Source organism: Taeniopygia guttata, chromosome 8 (assembly GCF_048771995.1).
Source record: "Taeniopygia guttata chromosome 8, bTaeGut7.mat, whole genome shotgun sequence".
NCBI classification, from domain to species: Eukaryota; Metazoa; Chordata; class Aves; order Passeriformes; family Estrildidae; genus Taeniopygia; species Taeniopygia guttata.
Window position 1 is genome coordinate 17,461,969 of NC_133033.1, and position 8,793 is coordinate 17,470,761.

The window sequence follows — 8,793 nt, forward strand, 5'->3', positions numbered from 1 at the left end:
CCAAGTCTGATGGAGTCTGTAGTTTTTGCTGTGCCTGGCTAGAATACAGACTTAAAAGGATCCCTGCATGATTTTGCAGGTTAATCTCTGTTCGCAGCAGGGTTTGTATCAAGCCTGCCATGCTTAGGCACCTGAGGGCTGTCACTGACAAGGGGCTGCCGGGGATGGACTGCCACCAGTCAGGTCTAAATGAGTCACTTGCACAGAGCTGATAAAGCCAGAGATTTACTGAAGTAGACAAGCCTGTGCTAAAACAAGCTCCTCTCTCGATTGAAACCCTGTCACTTTAATCAGTCATCTCCCCTTGTCAGGCACGGCCAGCAGAGAGTGCAGGAGGTGCAGCTGAGGGATGGCAGTGGCCGGTGGCTGGGCCACTGCAGGGTGGCCTCCCCGCTGCCACAGGACTCTGCTGGGCAGAGGCAGTGCCATGGCACAGTGCCGGGCTGTTCTGCAGCCCAGGTGCAGTCCAAGAGCTGATAGGGAGTGCTAAAGGAAGACTGTTTTTTCCAGGTGATCTGTGCCTTCTCCTGTTTTTTAATACAGCATCATTCTCATGTCCCAGCTGTGCTTTTCAGAATCTGGAATGGTCTCCTGGACAATAACTCAGGTCTTCCAACTCTATTATCTCTATTGCCGTACAGAGCTGTTGTAAATACGTACCTGAGTTCTAGAACAACATTTTGAACCGAAAATCAAGCAATGACTATTGATACAGTAAGGAATATTCAAAGTGAATTTTTTTGGTTCAGGAAATTTCAGTTTCCTAGTCTCTACTTTTCATACGGAAATCAAAATCCATGCACAAACAAGACATAATGACAAATTGTGAAAATGCATGAAAAATAGCTTTGACCTTAGAAGCTCCCAAATTGCAACAGACAGATCTACTCACCAAAGCCAGAGTAGTCTATTGAATCATGTAGGCACCATAAACTTGGCTGAAGTGCTAATTAATATGGTGATCTTAAAAGAATTCATGCTTCATCCTGGCAAGATGCCCATAAGGAAAAGATAGATCTGTCACAGTCTTGCAGACTTTAGTAATTAAGGTTTAAAATACTTCCCAGTCTAAAACAAGAATAGTTCAGACAGAGCTAACTGTTTAAAGAGCACCCCTTATGAACTGACACTGATTTTCTATTTCAGACTGGCATGTTTTAACTCTTTTTTGTTATTGGCCTCTGTGCAAAATGTAGAGGAAAAACAGAAATTAGGATTTCTGAATCTTGCATTTCATCTCACGTTCCAACCTGAGAATTGTGGAGGAGGGATACCTCCATCAATGCTTATTCATACTGCTTTGAGTAGTGACTAAATGCAAAATGAGAGGTCACATTGATTGCATATGCCCTGACTTAAATAGGATAAACATGTTGTATGTGAGTATGATCTCCTAGTATAATTTTGAATAAAATGTTATCTTTTTAGATCTCTGAACTCTCACAATCTATTTTCTATTCAAAAAGGTCAGTCTAGTTTTAAGGGTGCAAGGTATTCAGGGGCCCAAGATCATGAACCTTTTTGTAGTGCACTATTTGTCTGTTACATTTCTGGAGTAATCCAATACTTGTCTCAGAAAAGTCTGCCCTCTGGCATAGTCACTCTGCTGTCATAAGAGTTTAGTTTTCTGTGATCTTGGTGACATTTAACAATAAGGTCTGAACTGCATGTTTAGCAGAAGCTGTGGGAACATGGATGTCAAGTCCATTAATCACAGGTAAAAAAATAAAAATCTGCTGGCTGGCCTGTCAACCAAGGATTAGCTGTGTCCTCACTGCAAAACCTATTCAAACAGCCCACCAATTAGGTCAGCTAGTCCTCCTGCCCTGGGACTTTTGAGGCAGTTAGAGCTTACAGTTCTTGAGTCTGTGTATAGATATGTTGCTGGAAGGCCATAGGCTACTCCTGTGCAGTGTTTGCTTCACTGGTGCCAGGCTGACACAATTGCATTAAATCCATGTCAAACAGCATGTTCCAAGAAGCAGAGGAATGTATGAAATGGAAGGGTATCAGCAACACTCTGATAGCAGCTTCTGAGCATGTTTGTTACTCAGCAATTCATTTTTGATCTGACTTTATTTGAAAGGTAAATATTGGGTGTATATGTTTATTAAAAGATAAATAAGACATTTGTTAGCATGTTTTCTATATGTTTTCTCATATACTGAAAAGATTAATTTTTTGCAGTGATGATATGGCTTTCATATATGCATGTCTGAGGGCACACAAGGAAATTTGGCAAATGCTGCAGAAATTTTGTCTGGATCTGCTGCTTTGGTTTGGCTGATGAAAACAGGCAATGTCTCTTCTGGTGGGGCCTGGTAACCTATCTCTGTCTTTTGAATGATATTTGGCTGGTGATTTGTGGTGGGTGCATTGAGATGACTTTTTTTTTGATCCGGTTAAAAGGGTCACAAAAATGTCTTGCAATGCTCTGTTGTGGAAAAAACTTTTATTTTTCTCTACTGCAGCTCTCAATCAATGTGGCTGTTCTGCATGGCTAACAACATATCTCCAGAATCCTATTACTATGCAAAGTCATTTCAAATTATTTTGCAAATAAAGTGCTCAGACTCTGTTGGATTTCCTGACTTTCTGGAGTTATCTTAAATTCTCAGAACCATTTGGCCCCATTCATTTTCATTTGCAGAATTATCAGTAATATGGAAATCAGTGTTAATTATTTCTCTAGCCACTACTGCCAGCACTAGCCAAAAGTGACATTTTAAATCTTTGTCTTATTAGCAATTCTGATACAGAGGAACTCATTCAGCATGGTGATCTGTGTCTCTGGCACCTGCACTGGCCATCTGAGTCCAGGCTGCCCAGGGGGTCAGGGGGAAGCAGAGCTGGGTGGGATATTCTAACTCCAGTACTAAATGCAGCAACATCTTCTCTCTGTCTGGCATTGGCCTGGGTCCCAGGAGCTTCTCAAGGTGCTGGTCTAACCCCATGGCCTTAGATACTTTGCATCAGGCCTGGCAAATCCTGTTCCTTTCATTAGCTGCAAGGGTGGCTGGATCCAGCTCCAGCAAATGCTGTGGATGTTTAGTCTTTCTGGCTTGGGAACTGGCTTTGGACAGGATGTGGGAGACATGCCCAGGTTGTAGCTCACTGCACCAGCTTTGGATAGAGATAGAGTGGATAGATAGAGTGTGCTGAGAAGGCCTTTCACTCACGTTTGGCCTCTTGGTACAAAGAATTTCTAAGGTGTGCCCTTAACTTTATAGTTTGACACATTAAGATTTATATTTAAAATTCAATTATACATTTATTAAAAGGTTGAGGTGGAGTATGAATATGTAAAGTGAGAATTGAAATTAAATGTCATATTAGGGTTTGCTTTAGGGTCCGCAAAATTTGGTGTACCTAGAATATGGCTTTAAAATCTATAGCAGCCTTAATGAGTTTTCAATATACGTGTAATTCTGAAGCTCTTGAGAAAGGTAATAATTTTTTGTTTTTGTTAGATAATGAATGACAGACCAAGCAGAACAAGTTCTGAAATTTGATATTTTTACAATGAACCATACATACATATATATATATATCTTAAAATGATGACAATTGAATTTGTTTATTAAAATAATGTAGTGATTTTATCACTTCATTCTTGGTATCTTAGTACCTGATATTAGCCTGGAATTGTTGTCATGGTAGCAGAACACACTGTTCCTTTAATTTGACCTTAGGTTCAAGCCCTGCTGTTGTGGCAGAAATGCCAAGAACACTTCCACTTTTATAAAAAAAAATCCTGTCAAATACATGCAAAACCAAAAATGGCTAAAAAGGAAGGACAATCTGACATGACATTATGAGGCCAAAAAAGAGTAGAGTTTTATTTTAACTAGGGGATCAAGAAATAAACAACTGTTAGGATGCATTCACTGTGTTTTCTGTTTAGGCTGACTTCCTCCACCACCATTATATTCATTAGACCCAGTAGAAGTGGCTTCCCTTTAAAAATTTGCTTTTCTTTATATGTTTTGAGTTTGCTTTCAGAAAGCAGCATTGACCAATCTGGCCAACTGCCAAGGCAGCAAATGGTTGGAGGGGTCAGAGGAAGTTCAAATTAGGGTCTGGCCAGAGGAGAGCTCCTGCTGGCTAGTGTTTAGGATTTCTGTACTATCTGACCTGATCACTCCACATTAATTTGTGGTTGATGTTGTTTTTGAGGCTCTGATCCATAACCCAGTGGAATCCATTTGCTCTTGGATGGAGCCCAGAAAATGGAGAAGCTCATGGTATTGTTGGAGGACATGGTCTTTCCTGAGGCCAGCTAGTAAAGTGAGAATGTAGGAAAGATAATCTCAAAGAATACTCTGGAAGTCAGAGCATGCTCAGATCAGTGGAGTTTGAAAACATATATTGTGCTGAAGGAGTAGCAGTAATGCTGTTGTAATATTTGGAGAGATTATGGACACAACATTAATCTGTGATGCAGTAGAAAGGGTGAAATGTGCCCTGCTGCCTTTGTATCCATGTGCTGTGCTGCTCTTTGTCATTTTTGCAGCTTCAAGGAAGGAGTCTGCTTCAAATGCCCTTGGTGATTTAAACTGGTCTAGGTTTTCAAGAAGTGATTGAGGTAACAATTTATAATCTCCATCTTTCAATTTGAGAACTGGCAATAACTTCAGGAAAAAAACCCCAAAACCCTCATGACTTGAGCAGGCCTAATGAGATCTTGGTGCTTTTCACTGCATGGGAGCTTATGCTCTGCACCTGTCCAGAGACTGTGCTTTGCCAAGTCATGCAGCAACTGCTCTATTTTTGTTATTTATTACTGCTGAACTTCAGCAGGGAGCATTTTCAGAGTGATGTGTGTCATCCATGCTGCAGCACATCTGCACATTGCCCACGCCAACAACTGTTTGGCTAAATCAAGGTGGGTTGGGTGGCTGGTTGCCTCTTTAAGAGTTGAGGGACAAAACTGTGGGACCTCGTTCATCCATGGAATACTGTCCTGGCCTGGGATGATGGCTGTTGACTGAGGACTCTCTCAAGATTAAAAGAAATAGGGGTGAACTTCAGCAGTCTATACGCAGTGGTCATTTGGGATTGGTGTGAAACTATTCTAATACCCAAAACATTCTATCAGGACTGGGCACTGAAAGTAAACATGAGTTAAACACTAAATCTTTGGTGCATGGTTGTGCTGGAAGCCAGAAATCTGGGGAAAGTGTGCTGAGAGCAACATGGGCAAACTGGGATTGGCAAACTGGGACTAGAGGACAAATATGGCAGGGACCCTTGGAATGGTACCCATCCTGCAGTGTCCTCACACACTGACTGGGGCTGGCCCAGGACAGTAATTGGGGTCAGGCACACAGCAGTACTTGCCAGGCAAATGGCAAATCCACGGTGATGAAGCAGGTCTGATGTCCAGAACAGATAAATCCTGTGGTAATGAAGAAGTGTAATCTGTGGGAGTTTTCAAGGTCATTTACTGTCCTAAAGATTTAATGGTTCAATTTTCACACTGCTGTAGACTAGAAGCATGAAACCTTTGTGGGTATGTGGTTGGTTCCCCCCGCTCCCTTTTTGAGACTTACAACTATTTTGGGGCATAATCAAAAGCTGTGAGTTACTGTTCTATTGTTGCATTTACTCAGAACAAAATGATAGGGAGAACTCTATGTCCTGGAGAATTACCATTGCCTCCAAAGAGTGAAATATGAATACAAATCAGTTTGCAAATATCATCCTAACGTCAGTCATTTTCAGTTGAAGAAAATGTGAACGAAGTATAAATAACCTAATTATTAACGTTCTTCCTAACACAAATGATGCCTTGTGAATTTTGATTTTATGGGAAATAGATGGAAAAAAGACACAACACAACAAGTACAAGCATGTGAGAGTTACTCAGTTCTATTCTAATAGATCAGCTTAGGCTTATTTGCCATGCAGTGTGCCCTTTGATAAAGCCAAAGCATTCCAACTTAGTCCTCTTTTCTGTGTTTTCATGGCTGTGATAAAAGCTTGTGTTTTATTTTACAGTAGTAAAAAAGAGAGTACGAGCTGAACACCACTGTCAAAATAAAAGGCATCTCCCAATGTTGCTTCTAGTGTTTCTTTCGAAGATACCTCTTCTCTTTCCCTCTAAAAGTGAGTCCCAGATTTCATCCAGTGAGTTGTACTCGTTTAACCCCTCCCAAAGGGAATGAGTGCCCACTTTCAAGGATGCAGCTTTTGGTCAGTGGTGTGCAGCTCTGGGGTTGTGGAATTTCATGGCTGTGGGATTTCAGGTTTGAAGCACACAGAAGGCCCAAGCTTCACAGTGTGCAGGCAAGTATAAGTATTTCCTTTTTTCATTTTCTCCTAAAGTAATGTAAAAAACCCAAACCAAACCAGCCCTTTGTCTTGTCTTCCAAGCCCTTCATGTTTGTTTTATAGCTCAGGAGTAGACACAACCCTGCTGCTCTTTCAAAAGTGCCTAAAGAGCTATTTGTAGCCTTTGCTTGGGTGTAGTACAAACATAACCCTGCATGTTTCCAAAGTGCAAAAATCAGGAGCCTCAACATTTTGGTATGCCCATTACAGCCTGCATATAATGGAGAAAGATCTGCCCTCGAAATCTTTCACCAAAGATTTTTTTTAGGATAGTTTAACAAAGGTTTTAAGTGTTCCATTTTTCACCTTCCAAAGTTTAAGTAAATGTTTTGTAAAAGGTATAATGGTCTTAAGTCATCTTTAGTAGAATTATTTCTGTTGGGAAATCAGTGTAATATTCTTGTTGGTTTTATTAATTTTTTTTATTTTTTTTAAGCCCTGGGCTGTATTCTAATGTAATTTGTGCTTGCTGGTTGAAGAAATAAAATTTTGAAATAGATAATGAAGTTATTGTTGACCCTGAATAAAATGTTACGGTGCATAAGAATATTGTTTGTGTTATTAAATCAGCTTTGAATTCTGGCAAAAGTTAATAAATTAGTATGTATATTTCTTCCTCTTATTGTTTCTTTATCTATTTGAAGGTGGGTTTTGCCTTCATTTTTTATAAATGCTGAATGTTGACTCTGAGTCAGTCTTGACCAAAAGAAGGGTTGGAATAAGAAAAATGCATTCAGATAATTTTAATTGAAGCAACTATTTAAAAGGGAGAAAAAATTCTTTAAGCTGCTATCTAAAAGACCTTTCCTGAGGGAAAAAAATCAAATGAAAATTCTTTATTAGTAAAAAAAGCAACTTTTCATTTTGATTCTTATTCTGCTTTTTGTTTGCATGTCTTTCAGTTAGAAACATTCATTAGCAATAGTCTTTGCTACCATTTTCCTTGCTTAAGAAGTATCATACTTTATAATTTTTCCCTTGATGTTTTAGGGTAGTTTTTATTTAATGTAACAATATCATAGAAGCCATAAACTCTCCTGGTGTAAATTGGCCAGGGGACAGTTTGACCTAGAACGTACTGTTGTCTTTAGAAATAGCATACTACATGGTGTAAGGGCTAATGCATCATTCAAAAGCATCTGAAGAATGGAGTAGGAATCAATGAATATTATTTCAAAGTTCTTCCAAAACAGTATGTGATTTCTGTAGCTGTTTTTGAAGGAAAAAACCTGCTTTTGATCTATCTTAGATTTTTAGTTGTTTGTTTTGCAGCATCACTATTCTAGGCAGAAAGAATCTGAAGCGTGTCATGTCTAGGATAGCTCAGGCTACGAATTCTAATGCTCTTGGTCATTGCTCTGTGTGATCTGTGTGAAGGTGTCAAGTAGCTTGTGACATCTGATAATAACACTCCCTTCTAAACAGTCTGTGCAAGGAAATTAGAATATTGCCAAATTCCATAAGCATAAAAAGAGTGTATTTTTTCTTATCCATTTATTCTTGTTAAAGGTAATCCAGGTAATAGCATGTAATGTGTGTAGGTACACCTTTAAGTAATCTACGTTGAAGATACAGTTCATTCAGAGTGACTAATGTGTGTTCTTCCAGCTGCAACTACTAGAAGAGTTCTAAAATAATTACAGAAACTTTTTAAGCACAACTTGGTTTGTTAAACAAGCACTGGAAAATCAGATTTGTTAATTTTAACTTAACTCTTTCAAGGTGCGTGCAGGAAGGGAATATGAAATTCAGTTTTCTGTGGCTTTGCTTGATATTGGGAAAATGTTTTATTTCAACTCAGCTACTCATCTAATCCCTTTGTTAGCCTAAGAGAAAATTAAATTAATCTTTGTGTTGAGGTACTTGTAAAAATAAGTTCTGGAGGTGATCAGAGCTCTAATAATTATGGTAGAAGTCAATTATTCATTAAAATGACCACTTACATCTCCTAATTATTTCTCATTTGTGCAATGTGAACTAGTGGCAGGGCCCAGTCTCTCCAACACAGAATGGATGGGCCACTGATCATCAGCTTTTCTGTTAGCTCCTCAGGGCAGTGTCAGTGTTACAGAGAGGTGTGAGGTGTGACCAACTGAACCATCTTGGTTTTCCATTTCATCTCATCTAGTTGTCTGATCACTCCATGGCCTGACAGCATATCAGGTGATGGACTGCAATCAGGGGTCTCTCACCAGGGGCGTGCCAGATTGTACACCTCAGATTTAAAAAGAAAAAGAATTTCAAATCTGGCATTAGGGTTGTTTGGGTCTCTGGTATTAGGAGGCTGGCTAATGCAGAGTGCTGGGGCTCACATAAGCTCTGCTCAAATTGTGGCTTTTTCACAGGTATCCTATATATATTTGCTTTTATTGCTATGACTCTTTCTGCTGACATGACTGTTACAAGGATAACTATGCATATAGTTGAGACAAGAATATTTTTTTTTGTCCAAAACAAAGC